This window comes from Lontra canadensis, unplaced genomic scaffold (genome assembly GCF_010015895.1).
Source record: "Lontra canadensis isolate GAN:19392208 unplaced genomic scaffold, GSC_riverotter_1.0 scaffold109, whole genome shotgun sequence".
Taxonomy (NCBI): domain Eukaryota; kingdom Metazoa; phylum Chordata; class Mammalia; order Carnivora; family Mustelidae; genus Lontra; species Lontra canadensis.
The window spans coordinates 4,305,995-4,326,321 of NW_022631103.1; the positions used below are offsets into that span (position 1 = coordinate 4,305,995).

The window sequence follows — 20,327 nt, forward strand, 5'->3', positions numbered from 1 at the left end:
TTCTTGCAGCCATTTTAGATAAGGAAGACAAAGGCCATCCTCTAGGCAGGCTGAACAGTGAGCTGTGATCAGGCTACCATACCAGCCTTGGATTTGCCATATCTGGACTTCTTTATAAGAGAGAGAAATTTGTTTTTTTCTTCTGTTACCATTTTGTGGATTTATAGCTGCACTTAATCATAACTAATAAAAACAGTGACTCATCAGGTTTGGGGAAAAGAGCAAGTGCGTTAATGTAATAAGTTTATCTACCATTATTGAGTACCTTCTATATTCCAGGAACTGTTGTGAGAGCTTTATTTCTAATAACTCACATAACTGACTCAATGGTCTTCTAAGAGACTATTATCCCCATTTTACAGATGTTGAAGCAGAGGCATAGAAAGGTTAAATAATTTGCCTAAGGCATACACCCAATCCGAGCTGAAGCCAGTTAGTCAGCTCTGGAACTTTCTCTGAATCAGTGTGGGAGAATGACTTGACAATATTTAAAAAAACAAGCAGGGCACCTGGGTGGCTCAGTCCATTAAGGATCTGCCTTCCGGATGGAGCCCTGCATCAGACTCCATGTTCAGTGGGGAGTCTACTTCTCCCTCTCTCTCTCTTCTTCACCCCTGCTTCTGCTTTCTCTCTCTCAAGTAAATAAAATCTTAAAAAAAAAAAAAAAGAAGCTGTACTCAAAGCTGTACTCCAGCTTTTCTGCATATGAAAGAGAATTATCCCCTAGATTTGACTTTGTTAGTGATTATGGGAGTTAAATGACCATATTATTTAACTCCCCGTGCTTCAAACTCTTCACCAATAAGACAGTGCCTCACCAGGCCTGTGGGCCATGCACTCTGAGCCTGACACTTTGCCAGGTACACAGATGTGTTAGTGGGAGCTCTGCCTGGAAGAAGCCCACAGGTGGGTCAAGGAGAGAAGGCCTGAAACACTCTAGAAAAAGCAAGGAGTGAGGGAAATACATTTGCTTCCCAAATCCTGCATACATTTGAGTTGAGTTGAGTATCATGTCTGTGCAAACTACAGGTCTTTTGCACTTCCTTTTATAATGCTCATTACATTGGAAATTTTCATGGATTGTTTGTAATTATGGGCTTAATATTCCTGCTAGTTTATACATACCATGAGGGCAGGGGCGATGTCCCCCTCGTTAGTTGCTGTGGCTCCAGCATCCTGGCCCAGTTTGGGAGTAGGTCCATTCCAGACGTTGTTATGGCTTCCTACTCTCTTGCCTTCAAGAAGATTCACTGAACCTCTTTTCTCGGTCCCTCAGTGCTAACATCTGTAGCAGCAGGGGCACTCAGTTAAGCCTAGGGTGGAGAGAAACCTGCCTGGTCTTGTGCGCTCTAATGCTATAGAAACCCTCGAAACATAATTATTCAGAGATACCTGATACCTCTAAGGGCCTACAGAACTTTGGGCCACCTCGGCTCATCATCACCTCCAAATGGTCTTCTCTCCTTTCCCCATCGCCAGTCCCTTTGCCCCAAGGCTCATCCCTGGCTTGACTTCCGACTGAGAACACACAAGGGAACATCACGGAAACATGATCTTGAACATATGTCAGTAGGCCACTATTGATGTGTATTATGATGGAAATAAGATGCTGGCTGAAATGTGGGGAAGACTTTTGGGTTGAAGCCTCGTCATGGAGATGGTTTCAGCAATGTGACCATGGGGGCAGCAGTGTTCTTGGCAAACAACAAAACAACAGCACGTGCAAAGTCCCAGCGGGGAAGAGAAGGTGGGTATGTTTGAGGACGAAAAAAAGGCCAGTTTTGTAGAATGCAGTCCAAAAGGGGAATGGCAAGAGATGGGGTAAGAGATTTTGAAAATGTAGAGCCCCGTGAGCATTGGAGTAAGGCATCCGAAGGGGTAATAAGAGAAAGCCACTGTAGAGTTTTGAAGAGGGAAATGTGATGTTAGCTTGGTAACATGCAGTTGGCTTTCAGCAAGTGTCTACCGATAGCAGGTGCTTATGGAGATACCAGAAGCGCTCTGTTGAACAGATACTGTGGCTCCCAAGGAAGTTAACAGTCTGGGAAGCATGAAAGCAGACGGTGTCAGTAAAAGATAGCAGGATAGCCTATAATGTGCACCCTGGAACTACAGATGGTTTTCAGGGAAAAAAAAAAAATTTCAAATGATATCATCAAATGATCATATCATATTAAATGATATGATCAAATCATATTGGGGCTTCATATTTCATACCTCCTTAGAGATTCTCAACACACACCAGCATATTAAAGTGTCTGAGAATCGTTGCGGTATAGAAACCTGTCTCAGTGCAGCTTGGCATTTCCCGAACTTAACTTGCACTGAGATCAGCTTTCAAATAACAGCAGCTTTTTGAACTCGTTTATATGGTTTATGTGCTGGGTGTGGCAGCTGTCCTGAGAAGGGGTCTAGCTCAGTTCAGGTGCTGAAGGGGCAGGGACTCAGGGTGGCCTTCCTGGAGAAGGTGACCGCTGAGTTGCTTTCTGAGGAGTGAATAGAGGTTAGGCATGTGAAGAGGCAGGGAAGGTATTCCATGGAGAAAGCTCAGCCAGAGCAGACGTGGAGACCACCCCCCCCCCCCAAAAAAAACCACATGATTATCCTGGGAAGATAGATTTACAGATTTTAAGAGGAAGAGGAAAAGTCTGTTACTTTCACGCCTTGGGGGAATAGTTGTTTTAAAATGGAGACAGAATAGAATGCATCTACCTCATCTGGATTTGAGTCTGAATGCCGATTTCAGCCGTCCTCTGTTGCCACAGTCTGCCTGTCTGCGCGTCGCCAGTCCCCTTTCTGCACCTTTCTCCTCCTGTGACTTGCACATGCTGTGCAGCTAAGTCTTGGGAAAGCCAGACAGCAAGCCCCTTGCTGTGCACCTTTGTCCCGTGCGTCAGATGGCTCAGCCCTCCCGGAAGTGTGGGTTTCCTGTTCATACCTCCAGCTCTGTCGGCACTGCTGTTTCTGTCTTCACATTGTGATCTGAATGCTCTCACGCTGCACTGCGTTTTCCCTTCCACATCCTTCCAGGTTCATTTCTACATCTGATTTGTGCAAGGCAGCATAATTAGAGGATGTCGCATTTCCCTGCGAGAGAGAGTCCCATGCCTGGCAGGACCCAAGCGAACTGGAAAGGCTCACAGATGCCAAAGGTCTCCCTCCTGTGCAGCCAATCCATTCTGTTTGTTATAATATAGATTATAATGGAGGTTTTGTTTTGTTTTATTTTGTTTTTTACGTGGGTTATTTTTGCTTCCTTCTTACAGGTGATTAATAAAAATCGCCCGCACTTGATTTACCGTCTATTGCATACCAGACACGATAACAAGGATTTTATGTTATCGTTTTCATTTTCACACTCTGAAGTATGTGTTTATGAACTCTGCTTTACAAAGGAGGAGAACGTGCCCAAGGTCATTCAGCTGGTTAGAAAAGAAGCCATGACTTTCACCTCAGGGGCAGTTGGAAAGTTGGTACATTTAGCACAGAACACCCTTAAATGGGCTAATTATAATCTTTTGGTAGGAGTCTGTGCTTCCATTTCCTTGGGCATCAGGATCACCAGGGAGTTTTTAAAAATAAAGATTCTAGCGTTTCCCTTCATAACCATTGACCAGAAGTCGGGGATGGTCCCAGTGATAGTACAGGGGTTCTCATCAAAACTGCCTCCGTGGGTCTAGCCTGCCCCGTGCTTTCCCGACAAGCTCCCAGATGCTGTACACACTGCCTGTTGGGGAACCCACTTTGATAAGCTGGCCTAATGCAGCAGGTGAGAACCAAGGGAACTGGACAGGGGATAAGAACTGAAGAGTTAGCAGCAAGAGTGCTCATGCCTTTTTTTCATTCTTCCTTTTCTTTTTTAAGCCCTTGAGGTTTTATTTGGTTTTGACCAAACGTTTAAGTTAAGAAATAGGAAGGGCGATGCCCTAGAGTAGGATTTGGAGTCAGGCAGCTGGGATCAGTTCCCAACCTCAGTGCTTAGCAAGTCTCCGAACTCCAGTTCCCTCTGCTGAGACATGGAGATGCCAATGGCTGCCCGCCCAGGGGCTCCATCAGTAACGGTTCTGTCTTCGTCTGTTCCCTTCCTACTCACTGCGGGGTAGGAATTGTGAAAACCCAGAGGCTTCACTTTGCGTCTTTAATGCAGGAGGTTATCTGCACTGTGGGAGCTAGCTGGGCTCTGCATTCATTTTGTGAATTATTTAGGCCTGATGGAGCTTGTTTCTGCCGGCCTTTTTGCAGGCTCCTGCATTGTTCCCAAGAGGAACCGCAAGGGGCGGGGAAGACAGCGGGATCCTGGAGCATCTGCTGGATAGTCAGCTGGTCGGTGGCCTGGGTCACTGATTCTAGGCCCCAGGGGAAAGCAGTACCAGTCTTGCGTTGCAGAGGGAGGCTGGAGGTTACCAAGCAGAACCTTAGTGAGGGAATTTGCAAGTGCTGTGTTTAGGAGAGGGTAGTTTTCCCAGAAGGAATGGGTAGAACTAAGAACTCTTATAGCCTGGGCCTTGGAAGGGCAGTGTTTTTCCTCGTTTGGCTGACAGAGAAGAAATGGGCTCTCTAACCAGAGCAGCTATTATCTTATGTCCAGTCCTGATGTTTCCTGGAAGGTGGGATTCAGACAAGTTACAGGTCTGTCTTGTGTTCAGGATGGGGATGGCCACCCTTCCCTCACAGGATTAATGAGATTCTGTGAGATAAGAGCTGTAAAGGAGGGTGTCATACCTTGCGTGGATCATAGTTGGCACTTAGTACAAAATGGTCCCCTTCCCTAGTTTCATGATGTCCTCTATATAAGGTCCTCTGTGTGTGTGTGGGGGGGGGGTGTGTGTGGGGAGAGGAAAGTAAAATATTTATGGAAAATCAGTTAACGAGCATATGGTGTGCTGGGCTCTCATGCCCATCATGTCATTCATTTTCTAGCATTCCTTTTATATACTATTCTTCCCATCTTAGACAAGGAGAAATAGAGCAGTTACATAACCCAAAGGTTTAGGCTGGTAAATGTTGGCGTGGATTTGAACCTGAGCGTGCCTGAATTCAACGTTTGGGCTAGTTCTAGTCTATCACACTGAGCAAGGAAACTGGGAGAGCATCCATCAAAGGAAGGATTCAGGTTGCTTCGGATTTGATCTTTCAGGCTAGAGAAAACCATTCATACTTTGCCGTGTTTTCCTCGTTCCTCGAGGATTGCTGGAGGAGATCGGGCACCTGTTTATTTATTGTTTCTCCTCTTAGGTGAAGGGTAACAGACGTGCCATTCCTAAGTTCCTCAAAAAGGCCGTGATGCCGTGTGGCAAGCATGCATGTTCAATGATGTTCTTTACAGTATTATTTATAATAAGAATAATTAAATGACCGTGTTGGATTTTCCCTGAGTCCTGTGCTCCTAGAAAACCGTGAAAATTAATAAATCCCACCATGCTGTGTGCTCCAGGAGATGGCCTACAGCAAAGAATTACTCTTAACCATTTGACTTTGATAAAATTTCTCGATGCCTCCCTTGTTTTACTTAGGACAAGACCAGACACAGACCCTCTAAATTCCCATTCTCTGTCTTATGAATGATTAGCTGACCTGCCGGGCCTCACTGATCAGTTGGAACAAAATGCTTGTTAACCAAACATTGGTTACAATTCTGTCCTTCCGCCAGGGCCCTGAACTTTGCCCCATCCTCACCCTGGGCTAGGGTATAGTCCTCCTTAAGAGTCCTGCTCCAGTCAGGGCTCTCCAGAGAAACAGCAAGTGTGTGTGTGTGTGTGTGTGTGTGTGTGTGTGTGTGTACACTTGTGCATTCATGCACATATTGTGTGCACTTGTACAGTACAGTGAATTGGCTCATAAGATTGTGGAGGCTGGCAAGCTTCAAGATCTCTAGGGTGAGTTGGCAAGCTAGAGACCCAGGAAGAGCTGATGTTTCAGTTCAAATCACAAGGCAGGATAAAGCCCATGTACCAAACTGAAGATTGTCAGGCATGGGGTGCTTGAGTTGGTTAAGCATCCAACTCTTGGTTTAGCTCAGGTTGTGATCTCAGTTGTAAGAGCAGGCCTGGCGTCAGGCTGCCTGTGGTGTCTGCTTAGGATTCTCTCTCCCTCTTCCTCTGCCCTCCTGCCATGCATACTTCCTCTCTCTGTGTCTCTGTGTCAAATAAATAAATAAATCTTGAAGGAGGAGGAGGAGGATGGGGAAGAAGAAGGTGAATGCAACTGCTGAAAGGATTTTCTCTTACCGAGGAGACCTAGACTGGGGAGGGGTGTCAACCTTTTTGTTTTACTTGGGCCTTCAACTGATTAGATGAGGCTCACCCACATTGCAGAGTGCAATCTGCTTTACTCAGTCTATTGATTTAAATATTAATCTCATCTAAAACACCCTTACAGAAACATCCATAATAATGTTTGACCAAAATATCTGGGATAAAATTGTAACTTACAGATCCAAACTTCCAGACAAGGTGATAGATAAAATTAACTATCACAGGTCCCTCCCTCATAATATACTGACCTCAGAATAAAACACTCTCTGGTCTACTTTCCAGCACACCACTCTTTTACTCCGTTTCCCTACACTTTTTTTTACCTTATTTATTCCACTATGTAAAAGAAAGACCCGTTTGTCTAACTTTTGAGACACTTGCAGATCTTTGGTCCCAACATTCTCTGTATCACAATAATTCCTCTCCCTAACTGCAAAGCCCCTCTACCTCCTTATAGTAATCCTTACTAAGCCACTTGTTACTAAGTCTGTATGTGTTTTTAATTTGACAGAAATATACTAAGTGTCTAGTACTAAGGGATTGGTTAAATAATATGGTACCTTCAAATTACAGAACATGATATATTTTCAAGAAGAATGTACTATACTTATTGGTGAGTAAAGGTGTCTGTGACATACTATTGACTTCAAAAGGCGGAATATAAAATTGCATACTTATATTATCCCTTTTATTTATAATTAAATATGTGTGTATCTTTATATTTTGGCATGGTGGTCTTAAATAGTTTCTAACATTTCAGTGGTAGTTATCTCTGGGAGGAGGGAAATTAAGGGGAGGGTCTTTTCTCCTGTTTTTTGTTTTTGTTTTTTTTGTACTGTTTGATCTGTAATGAAGCTGTATTGTCTTTGTAAACTGAAGGAAAAACACATTGAGTAATAGCTTTGTGATCTTGATTTTTGTCTTTAAAAAAATCAGTTATGATCATAGAGACAAGGGCCCAGTGGACTGGCCTCTTGGATGCCCCTTTCCATGGATGTCCACCCTTTTTCACCTTCCAGAGGCTGTACAATCCCTAAGTGTTTCCCTGGAGACAGTGCCAGAGGGTGAAGTCCTGCATGGTTTATCGGTCTCTCCTCTCAGCTCCATCCACTGAAGCCTCTTGGAGCTTGGATCGCCCTCCCTCTGCCCTCAGTGCTCCCTCTAGAAGCGGCCACTGGGGCCACTGTGAAAGGATTTGATGGCTGGGGACACTTCTGGGCTTTGGGCCAGCCTTCCTTTTCCATTTTGCCTAAGGTCCTTCATTCTCATGAGTCTTGTGTCCGAAGAATGAGAAACTCAAAAACTGGAGAAATCAGATTCTATTTCATTGACGAAGCTTGAAGCTTGAGTCTTAGCACTGGAGCGCTGTCCCCACAATCTGCATGAGCCTCCCCCAGTGCACAACATACACACCGGATGACATAGTTGGAGATTTAAATGACATTAAGTGAGAGCATCATTTTTGGAATATTCCCCTGCTGAATTCGCATGGCCGTGTGGGTGAGGGCTTCAGGGATTGTACTCTAACATTTTGGCTAAATGCCAAACTGGCAAATTCCACTCCTTTCTTTGGATGCTGCAGTGCCAAGGTCCTCCTTCACCTAGGGTGAGGTCACGGTCTCTCTGATTAAATAGTGGACACTTTCCCTTTCTTCAGCTCCTGTGTTACAGGAAAGCCTGAGAGAAGAGGCTTAGTATCATAGCTCCAGACTCCCATTCCTCTCCTCTTTCATGTGTCCGGATTGGCAGTCTCTACCATAGATTAAATTCTAGATTCAAACCTCTGTTGCTCAGCCCCTTATATCTGTGTTCCTCAAGCGTCAGTGCTAAGGCACATTGCTCTTGGACATTTCCTTCTTTCCTTGAACTAGATCAGATTTGTAGGCTAGGATTCTGTGAGAGATTCCTTTTGGGGGAAAAAAAACAAAAAACTCTGGTCATTGGAAGAAAGTTTAAAAACCATAGTCGCATTTCATTTCTTCATATATTTGAGATGTTTCTGGGCGTTGGTGATAAAAGAATCTAACATCTCAAGATAAACACAATAGCAACAACAAACTTAGCCCTTTGTCTTTCTGTGCTGTGTTTATTGTAGCCTGGCTACTGAACCACAAAGGGCTCTTAAGCCAGAAGTGAGGTCCCACATGGCAGCCTCTCCTCGCCTTGTTGAGTTCTTTATGCAGTGCTGTCTCCTTTGTTAAGTTCATATCTATGTATTTATTTCCCCTTGAAGGATCTTATGCACAAAGACCTTGGTCTTTTGAATATTGTCTCTGTACTGTTGAGTTTTACCTACTAAACCAGACTGAAGGGATACATTGTCGTCTGCTTTCCATATTCTGTCTAGTAAATGGTTGGTTGTCAGGACAACGGCATAGAAGGTGGAGGGTCATTGATAACCACATGAATTCTTTAAACAAATACCATGAGAGCAAATCCCAGTCTGTCTTTGAAAACAGTACAAGAAGAGGAAAGGTTTCAGACAGGTCCTTCCTTTTTATTAATTGGATACTTCCTTTAAAAATGATCCGTGGTTGAAGCTGCTTATACTTTTATTAAAAATCCTAAATAAAAGTGTTGCCTTTGTTGGACAGTATGTTGCCATTCAGCATAGGGAAGCGTGACTTTTCTAGCACACCCTTTGGAGCACCTGCCTGTGTCTTGACAGTTCGCAGAGGACAGCTTGGTGGCTCTCTGTTTGTCTCTGAGCGACAGGCACGTAGAATGAGTGCCTGATGCGTATCACAAGAATGAAAGAATGGTCTTAAATCTTCATGGTGTCCCTTAGAGATGGGTTTAATGATTTATAACTGCAAAACAAACTGAACTCAGAGAGTTTAAGTAACTATTTCCAAGGCCCTTAAAAGATTGGGGGTAGGGCGGTGTGCATAGAATTAGAACCCAATTCATTCAGACTCCTAAGACCACACTCTTTTCATTATAGCACACTGCCTTGCTGTAAAAGACACAAAGAGGAACAAACATTTTAAAAGACAGAATGTTTCTAAGATGAAATATATGCTTTTGAAGCAAGAGTGGAAAACCTTTTTCAAAGGTAGAATCATGGGAAAAAAATAATATGTAATTTAGTATTCACTGAGAATGAGCAATTAATTCTGCCCTCCAGGGGTGAATTTCTGTCTAGCTTATTTGCACATGAAAGTACAAGATTGGCTTCATTTATATGAAAGTAAGACATCTGGTTGGGAAGTGAAAAATTTGGTCAATTACCTGAATCATGTTTGGTCTACATGATAAAAAAGCCCCAGATGTCTTCAAATCACCAGATGTTTGGTGTTGTGTGGTGAACACCGGACCCACTGACTTTTTCCACATGAGAGCATGCGGTTCAGTATCCTGTAGATTGAGCCCCTTGTTAGGAGGTTGTTAGTATTCTGTAATCTAGCAGTTTGCAAACAGTAGTCTAGACTAGAGACCCAACGCTGGCCCCTGACAAAGGGATGTGTGCTAGGATGAGAAAATTAGGTCATAAAAGGAAATTGTACTTAATTTTTTAAAATGTTCTTTATTTTGAGATCATCTCCTTCCTATCTTTTTAGTGATAAAACATTCTATGAAATGATCCTGATTCTAATGTTTGGTTTTTTGGGGGGGATTTTGTTTTTTTTAAGATTATTTGAGAGAGAGAGAGCACTAGCAAAGGGGACGGGGAGGAAGAAAGGGAGAATCTCAAGCAGACTTGCCACCGAGCACGGAGCCCTAAGCCGAGCTCTTTCCCATCACCCTGAGATCGTGACCTGAGCCGAAATCGAGAGTCAGACATTTAACGTACTGAGCCTCCCAGGACTAATGTTTGTGTTTAATGGCTCTTTGGAACTAAAGTAAAAACGAAGGTGCCTGTGTGAGTCCCAGTTTTCTTTATGTGACTTCTTTAGTAGATTCCAGAAAAAAACAAAACAAAACAAAACCAAAAGCAAACAAACAAAAACAACCAAAACCGTGAAGACTACTGCTTTCAACCCGGCAGTATCTTAAGCACAATGATAGCTAAAATATTTTTGTTTCCCAAATTTGCCTTTCCCTCAAAGCAGGGGAACTGTCTGATTGAACTGTTGGCCTGGGTCTTGAAAACATGGGTCATCTTAACAGTCAGGACTTTTGCTGACAAAATAATAATTTTTCCTTGTGGAGCAAGCATTTAGTCCTTAAAATAACTCCAAAGAGAACACCTTCTGCACTTTTAAAACATTTCGCTCTGGAGACATGCCATGGAGCTATGACTACAGGGGGACACTTTATGTGTTGGAAGACTGAATTCCATCACTGTGAATATTTTAACAGCTTTCACAGTCTCCGTGGTCTGCTCTCATGACCCCCAAAGCATATACATCTCCACGTGCTGTAGCATCAAGGATTCTTCTCAAGCATTATAAACTCAGCCCGAATGAACCGAGTGACCGTTCTATGCCAGGCGATACCACGTAGACCAGGAACACAGAACTTTTGCTGTAACCACCAGAGTATCTCCTATTAACTGAGCATTTGCCACATGACAGCATCCAAAGTGCCTTATCAGTACGACCTTGCTTGATTCTCACATGATGTAATAGCGATACTGTAGCCATCTTACAGGCGAAGAAACAGGAGCAAAGAAAGGAAGTCACTCACCCACCATCACAAAGCCTCCCCCCTCCGGACGGGAATTGCTAAACCGCGTGCCTCCTGTAAAGACTCCTGTGAACAGAGCGATACCCTCAAGGTGGTTATCGTCTAACACCGAAGAGCGAGGCGCAAGGGAAAAAGTCATTATGTAGAACAGAGTGATGTAATTCCAAGAAACATGCTGTGGGGTTATAGAGGAAAAAAGTGATTAATTATGATCTACCCAGGAAAGGCTTTTGGAGGTGGCCTTAGGCTAGGTGAGAGCAAACTAGGGCATTGGCAATTATCTAGAGAATTAGGTCACTGTGGGTGTCAAAGTGGATGATTTCAAGCTGAAAAGCCTGCACTGTAAGCTCTGAATAGTTGAGAATCGGCAGCCTACACCGCTGGAATCCGCTGGATTTCTGCCAACCCTCTTGTCTGCCCTGTGACTTTGAGTCCTGGCTCCGGTGAGCTCCTTGCCTCAGCTGGGGGTGGGTACAAGCTAGTATTGCCACAGCAGGAGGTGTGGAAAAGTGGGGCCCAGTCTTCAGTCAAGACTCTGCCCCCCCAGCAGGGTGGCCACAGAGAGGCCACCTCCCTCTCTGACTTTGGTTTTCTCTACTGCAGAAAGAAGATGCTGAGGTCAGTGGTCACGACGGGCCATTCAAAGTCCAGGGTCTCTGTTTTTGGAACCTGCATAAGGGAGTAAAGGAAGGAGCTAGGAGATTTGAGGATGCTGGGATTTCATGGCTCCTGGGGGTTTGTTCCTGGACATGAGCCACCGGGAGAGCCTCTGCAAATGAAACTACCTTCCTTTTCTGCTCATGACTCAACAAAACACTTGGGATTATTCTTCCTGACTCCACTATCAGCCCCTTCTAATCTGCATGATCTAGTAGGGAGATCCTCCACTCTGGAATCTGAGAATCCTGGATCGGAAGCCTGACTGTGCCCCTCATCAGACAGGTGACTGGACAAATTACATAACCGCTTCTGTGCTTTTGTTTCTACAGCTGCAAGGCAGTGATTCTAATACAGCCTCAGAGGTCTGTTGCTAGCATGAAAGGTGAGAGCAGCTGAAAAATGCCAGAAACATGACCAGAAAGCCTGTAGGTTTTGGTCAACAGGCATTATTATCATTGTGATATTTATCTTCCTAAAATACAAGTTGTGTGCACCTCTCCTTGCCTCACCGACCTGTATAATAATTAGCAGTGGCCTGTCAGAACAAGTCCAGACACCTGGCCTGGTGTCCATCCTGCCTTCCTCAGACCCACCTGGCAATGAGACCTGTGGCTTTTCACCTGTAGGATCACCACCATCCACTCCCTGAACAGACTTGACCAGGCAAGGAGAATTTGAGAGCCACTGTTCCACTAAATGGTGATGTACACAATGTCTCGGCACCATCGCATCTGGGTGCTTGGTGAGAGATGTGAGCCTGCTGGTCCCCATTTTCTAAGCATACCCCTGGATCTTGATACCTTACATTGTCTCTGAGTTTGAGAGGTGAGGATGTGTTACTGGTGGGATTATGTTAGGAAACATTCCCTTTCTCTTTACTCTCCTAGCTGATGTGCAGGATCGTTGTGTGTGTGTGTGTGTGTGTTTAACATTTTTATCTAAGTTGATTGATCTATGTCTGTGGCCTTCTCTTTTTAAGAAAGCTATAAATTCAGTTGAATGGATATTACTGAGAACTGTTCTAGACACTGCTGTGTCCTGGAGGGGAGGGGACCTGAATGCAGTGAGAAATAAAACCATCTTTGAGTAATTCTGTGTTTAGCAGGAGAGAGAGGAAGAGAGAAGCATGGGGAAAAAACAAAACATAGTGTAACAGTCATTCAAAATTTGATTTAAACTGTGTGATATGCTTATTAAATACCACCTGTAGGTCAAAATATAAGACAAGAGATACAAAGATTTGTGACACTATTCCACACTATGGAAGAGCTTAGAAGATAAAATTATTTACATATGTAATTCAGAAGAGCTGTTGGATGAGAATCCTATGTCTACTAAAAGTAAGCCCTTTGAGGGCGGGGAACTTCTCAGATGGAGAAGTTCCTTAACGCCTTTTCTGCATCACATCAATGCCTGACACATAGTAGGTACTCAGTAAACACTTCTGCAATAAATAGTGAATGATGAAACTATCATCAGAAAGTTTTACATTTAGTTAATAATTGAAAGTAATTTAGTTTCTAGTTAAAATGAGGTCGTTTTTAGAAGGCAAATGAAGGGCAATGGACAAATTAACGTTTCAGGAGTTGTCTTTCAACAGGTGGTGGAGCATATCAGATTTGAGTTGTTTGTGACTTTCCCTGATTGAGTGAATAGTTGTGGATGTGTGTGACTCCTATTCCAGAGCAAGAATTACCAGAATGTCCTTCAGTCTTCTATTAGTTGTGGTTCCAGAAGGCTCCCTGATCTAACCCACCCAAATGGAGATCTCTACAGAGGAATTTAGGTACTGAGTATGGGTCAAGCCCCTAATCTTGTCCGTTCTTTTAAAGTATCAGTAGCCAGTCTACTGCCTGCCATACGCACATGATGCTATTTTGTCTTGTTTGGTGAGCGTTCATATCTCCCCAAAGGCTGGAGCTCAACCAGAGTCAGACTGGGTCGTAACCACCTGTGACATCACCCCAGCCCAGAGGGTGGCTGCATGAAATGGCAACCTTACGTACACTGCCATGTATTAACATAACTTAAGATAACTCCAGCCTAGTGTTGGACAGTGTAAGAGTACAATCCTGTTTCTGTTCCCTCGCTCCTGTTTTTTTTTAATTAACATATAATGTATTATTTGTTTCACAGGTACAGGTCTGTGATTCATCAGGCTTACACAATCCACAGGGCTCACCATAGCACATACCCTCCCCAATGTCCATCACCCAGCCAACCCATCCCACCCTCCCACCCCCAGCACCCCTCAGTTTGTTTCCTGAGATTAAGAGTCTCTTATGGTTTGTCTCCCTCTCTGGTTTTGTCTTTTTTTTTTTTAATATAATTTTTTTTTATTTGACAGACAGAGATCACAAGCAGGCAGAGAGGCAGGCAGAGAGAGAGGAGGAAGCAGGCTCCCCGCTGAGCAGAGAGCCCGATTCGGGGCTCTATCCCAGGACCCTAGAATCATGACCTAAGCCGAAGGCAGAGGCTTTAACCCACTGAGCCACCCAGGTGCCCCTCTGGTTTCGTCTTGTTTCATTTTTTCCCCCTCTCTTCGCCATGATCCTCTCCCTTGTTTCTCAAATTCCACGTATCAGTGAGATCATATGATAATTGTCTTTCTCTGATTGGCTTATATCGCTTAGCATAAAACCATCTAGTTCTATCCATGTCATTGCAAATGGCAAGATTTCACCTTTTTTAATGTCTGCATAATAGTCCTGTGTGTGTGTGTGTGTGTGTGTGTGTGAGACATCTTCTTTATCCATTCATCTGTCGATGGACATCTAGGCTCTTCCCATAGTTTAGCTATTGTGGACATTGCTGCTGTAAACAGTGGGATGCAGGTGCTGCTTTGGATTACTACATTTGTATCTTTTGCTCCCTTCCTAAACCAGATTGAAAGTGGCTTCAGTCCCAAAACACTCGGACAGCCTCACCTGCTGGCAGGGCCAGGTGACAGCACTGTCCCAGCCAGTCTGGTTGGCCTGTTGACCTTGGCAAAGCCGAACAGGGACCAGCGCCCTGGTGTCAAGTGCAGGAGAACCAGGGTTGCATGCCACCAGTGCCCAAACCTCTCTCTGACATTTCCAACGACATGAACCAACTTTTACCCTGGGTTTCATCTCCTGTGCGTAGGGATACAAAAGAACACTGAACCTTCCAGTTAATACGATGCCCCTCCCCCATCTCCCTCTTCCTGGAGAGGGTAACATTTCTGTTGACCATTATAATGCATTTTCTGTCTCCCAGCAATCCACACAGTCATTAATTGCTGCTGCTGACGTCAGGAAGGAGGATTATGTGTGTGTCTGAAACTGTTCCCAAAGTGCTCATTAGTCATAGATAATTGAAAAACTGGTAGGGAAAAATTTGGTGTAATAGTAGCCCCCGCCTGTGGAGAGGGACTTCAACCACCAGATAATTGTAGGCCCCAGCTCTTGACCGCTCCCACTGCATCTGCCCGTCTGAATAGGAATTCAGTGGACATGAGCCCACAAACCCTCAGAGTGATTACTTTTTTATACCCCAATGTGAGTGTGTGTTGATAGGGACAGAAGCCAGCCAAATCGGGAAAAGATGTGACCTGTCCTTGGACCTCTCCTGCCTTCAGGCTGATGAGTAGGGTTTGGAAAATGTGCCAAGGGTACTCCTTAAATTCATTTTGCTTTTATTTTAACTTAAGCTAAAGTTTTGATCACAAAGGAAATACAAGGTCATGGTAGAAAGGAAGCACCAATCTTATGGAAAGTGCCCAACCCTGGGCCCCAGTCCCTGCTGTAATAATATTCTGCATACTTTTCTAGGACTTTTCTGGAAGTAGACATGCTTGCGTTTTGGTCTACTTTAACAAAATTCACAAATGGGATCACACTCTGAGCACTCTTCTGTGTCTTGAAGGCTTCACCAAATTTATCTTGAACTTTCTTCCAAGTTCATACCTTAATTCTTCCTCATTCATTTTAATGGCTGTGTAGGATTTTTCTGGATACGAGTGCCCTGATTTATTTACCCTGATTTGTGGGGGAAACACCTTTAAAAAATGTACACAAGGAATGTGTGTTCAAGGTAGAAGAGTTTTAGAAATTACAAGGTTGGTAAAAAGAAAAAAAATAGTTATAATTTCTTCATCCAGAAACAATTTTCTTTTCTTTTTCCCTTAGTAATGAATTTTTACAACTAGCCCATCCACCCCCTTTGTTGTTGTTCTTAAGATGAAGTCATACTCTGCATCATGTTTTACAGCCTGCATTTCAGTTGGTTCGATAGTTTCACAGATACAGACTGTTTCCTGTTCTAGCCTTTCTCCACTGCAGGTTTATCTTCTTAAAAAACAAATCTTGGTACTCAAAGCTGTTGGCCGGCAGGGCCTCGCTGTCGTAGTTGGGGCTCCTTCCCCTTCTGGAGACCCATACTTCTCTGCTCCTCCCTGGTGCCCCTTTTGCCAACATACTGAACGCCTCAAACCCTCTGTCCCCCTCAGGGCTCCCTACAGCGAACTGCTTTTTGCTCTAATGGCATCCATTTCCCCTGAGCTTTCTAGCTCTGAAACCAGCTATCTGCCACCTGTCTTACCAGATGAGGCTCATATGTCACCTTCCTCTGGATTTCCTGCCTTCCCCTGGGCCAACGCACTGCCCCTCCTCTGTGCTCTGGGAATACCATGTATATTCCACCTGCCGAGCCCTTGATGAGAGGCCGAGAGCCTTGGTTTACCCAGAGCCCTGTGTGAACCTCTTTCATTTCGCCCTAGCACGTCAGTGTTCCCACAGGTGGGCGGAAATTCACAGGGGCCACCACTGATGCATGGATGAACAGGCGAACAAAGGCTAGGAGACAGCCGGTGCTGAGGCTGTGAGCTCTTGATCACGTCTGGGAAGTGGATGCTGTGATTAACTTAATTTCATGGTCAAGGAAGAGCCGAAAGGGGGATTATTTCCAGGAAAGTTGTCAAGGCATACTAAAGCTTGCTTCTGACAGCCCCTATAGTCCCTCAGATGCACCCTGGATGATAAACTTAAAGCATGATCTGATGGGGTGATTTCTCAGAGAGTCCTTCCTTTTCTACCATCTTCTCTTACGCCAAGCTGTTTCTTTCTGGTCTCGAAATCAACAAAGCTTCTTCCTGCTTTTTAGTCCAGATAGACTGTTCCTGAAGGCCGCGGTTCCAGTTCAAAGGAGGATGTAAATTTTTGTGCATGTTTATTTTCATTCCGGGACCACTGGCCCGAGGAGAAGGCCTGGCTGACTGCCCTAAATTGGCTTCTCTGGCAGCAGATGCTGAGACAGATTTGGGGGTACAAGGTGGTTATTAGGGGCTGCCCCCTGTGATTGGAAGGGAGAGAGAGGGGGCTTGGGTGGAGGGAGGATTAGAGCTATAATACAGTCCCACGCCCCTTGGCCAGCCCAGCAGAGTGCTCTGGAGTGAGTGGTGCCCATCAGAGGCCTTCTCCTCCCAGTTTGCTAAGTCATCAGGTGTGGCTGCCCTGGGAAAGGGGTCACCTTGGAACAGCGGCTCAAAGGAGCTGGCAGCTAGCAGCCGTCTGCTGATTTTTCTCCCATTCCTGGGCCGCAAGTCTGGCATCTCTGTAGCTCTCCTACTCCACATATGCAGGTGACTGCCATGGCCTGTCACAGCCTACTTCACAAAATCTCTCCTGTTGCCTATTTCTGCATCTCTCTCGTCCATTCCTCGATGCAGGTCCTCATCTTTTCTCTTACCGAAATGGCTTCAGCAGTGTTCTCCCTGACCTTGTCTGTCTCCTGCTGCGCGTGGTCCCAGAGATATCTGGGAAAGTGCACAAATCCCAGCACCTCACGCCCCAACCTGAATGCTTCTCCAGAGGCTCACGATGGTCTTCATCATGGAGGTCAGACCCCTCCGTCTGTAGGCAGTGCGGGCCCCATCCCCACTTCCAACTCCAGCCTCATCTACCCTTCCACGCCCAGCTCCTCTTCCTCCGCACCCAGCTCGTTTGGCCGTCTCCTTTGTTTTCTTGACTTCTGCTCCAGATGCTGCCTGTGCTGAGGAATCTACCTGTGGTCCTCCAGAAGCCTTTCTAAACTCCGGAAGCCTTTCTAAACTACTGCCCGGAAGTCTTCCCAGCATACACCATCTTGCTAATCCTTCTCTCCAGAATCTTCTTTTTTTTTTTTTTTTTTTTAAGAATTTATTTATTTATTTATTTGACAGAGAGAGAGAGAGACAGAGACAGAGATCTCAAGCAGGCAGAGAGGCAGGCAGAGGCAGAGAGAGAAGCAGGCTCCCCACTGAGCAGAGAGCCCGATGCGGGGCTCGATCCGATGACCCTGAGATCATGACCTGAGCTGAAGGCAGCGGCTCAACCCACTGAACCACCCAGGCACCCCTTTTTAATGAAAATTATACCCATTATGTTTGTGAACTCGGGGATGAAAGTGTAAGCTTTTTACCTTCCTATGAAAATTAACCCTTTAAAAAAACTCTGAAGGTAGTGAGCATGATTTCCAAACGGTGCTACTTTTTAAACATAATGTTCGTTCCAAAAGTACTTCTTTTGGGGCTCCCGGGTGGTTCAGTCTGTTGAGCATCCAGACTCTTGATTTTGGCTGGGATCCTGATCTCAGGGTCTTGGGATCGAGCCCCACCCATGGGGAGTCCACTTGAAATTCTCTCTCTCTCCCTCTGCCCCTCCCCCCACCCTCATGTTCTAGCGCTCTAAATAAGATCTTTAAAAATGTAAAAGAACTTCACTTGTTTTCTTCATTCACCTAAATTTTTTAAAAAAATACATACACTGTTGTGTAATTTAATGAATGAGAGTGCAGGTTTGTGCCCATCAGAATGGAATCCGTGGGCTGTGCTCCAACACTTACGCCATTTGGCTGTGGGGAATTTACTTTCCCTGTATAAACTGACTTTCCCCATGCATCTGTGCAGTGCAGACAGTGATAGTCTCCTCCACCCCATCACTGGAGCATCCTGACTTTATCTCCTAGGTATGAGCCACATACATAATTTAAAACTTTTCAGTAGCCACATTAAAGTAAAAAGCAATAGGTAAAATTAATGTCAATGTATCTTATGTAACCGAAAACACCCAAAACATCATTTCAGTGTATATTTGATGTAAAAGCTATTAATGAGACATTTTGCATTCATTTTTCCTCTACTTTTCCGTATGAAGTCTTTGACACCTAATGCGTATTTGCCACTTGGTACATCCCAATTCTGACACTAAATTTTCATTGTAAATACTTAGGTTTCTTCAGTTAACATTGAAAATGTAGATTTGCACACCAGTGTGGTTTCAAACATAATTCAAAGTTTTTCAGTAACTGAATTGAGTATGTTTTTGTTTTCGTTTCTTTTTTTTTTTTTAAGATTTTATTTATTCATTTGAAAGAGAGATACAGCGAGAGAGGGAGCGCAAGCAGGGGAAGTGGGAGAGGGAGAAGCAGGCTCCCCGCTGAGCAGAGAGCCCGATGCGGGGGTCGATCCCAGGACCCCGGGATCATGACTTGAGTTGAAGGCAGATGCTTAATGACTGAGACACTCAGGCACCCCTGAGTATCAGTTTTTAAATTGAAATGAATTAAAATGACATTAAATGGAAAATTTAGGTCCTTGGCATTATTCCAGCCACATTTCAAGCGCTCCATCTTCACGTGCTGAGTGACTACCATATTGGGCACTGAAGCCACAGAACGCACTGTAGGGGTTTCAGTCTTCTGCTTGCTTTTCTTAGCTAGACTTTTTTCAGATTCAATTATAGAAGAAGCTCATTAACTAAAATGGATAAAAATGGTGTTGTGGAGGGGGTTTTTGTTTCTAATTAGAGGAGGTTGGTCAGCCACTCAACCTTCTGCTTCCCTCAGCCCCCACCCTCTCCTCCACCTCCAGGAGTCCTGAAACACCTCAGCCTACCCCTGGAGCTCCATGGAACAATTAACAAGTGGTAGCTGAGCAGACTGCTGACCGCCTGTTCAGAATCTTAGAATCTTGGCGCTCAGAGGGCTCTGAGCATTATATGTGGGTCCATCTATGGGTGGGGGTGGACCCACATATGCAGTGCAGAAATAGTTAGTTTACATTTCTTGGCAGGGGGAAGGGAAGGACTCAGCCTCTTCTAAACACCTGAGAACAGATGGGTTTCTTCATTCTCTTCTGACTTACATGGCTCTTGGGGTCCTGATCTCATCTCCCTAACTAGGTGTGGGGCAAGGATTGCCTTTTACAGCACCATAGTGCCCACACAAAGCAAGACAATCAATAAATTCTTAACTGAAAGCCTGACTGACTGCAGGAGTTCAAGGTCACTTGAAATATCAGGGTTGCGGCGTTGCACAACCCCAAAGAACACCATTCAGATTGTATTCTGTGGTTGTGCAAGTAGCAGCCTTGTCAAGTTTGCAAGGTTTAGACTGGGCTCTCATTTTCAATGGAGAAAAACTTTCCAGACTTTTTTTTATTGGAACAGAATAATTCCCCCCCTTATCCTCTGACAGGAAGCAACTATACAAGTAAATGTTCTCAACTTCCTTAGGAATCTGTGTTCATCAGGGACCGGGTATGCACGAGTGCGTGTGTGTAGGGTATGCTCGTAGAGCTGCTGCTGTGTTAGGAAGCCCGTTTGGAACAGTTTAACCATTTTAACCTAGTCTTTAAGAGGCCGCTGTGTTTATATCTTTTGGAATTTCCCATGAATGGAATCTTTCTCCAGTTTGAAAGGTGCCTTGGAGCTCTTGATTTTATAAAGTACCACAGAGAATAACCCATAGGTACCAAGGACATACACCTAAGTCACCAAATGAGCA

General features: G+C 44.6%; 1 protein-coding gene across 12 annotated transcripts in view; it reads left to right on the plus strand.

The window, feature by feature from the left end:
- The window catches only part of FGGY (FGGY carbohydrate kinase domain containing), a 456,358-nt gene that overhangs the window by 233,656 nt on the left and 202,375 nt on the right, over window positions 1-20,327 (plus strand). The gene's annotated exons all lie outside the window — the stretch shown is intronic.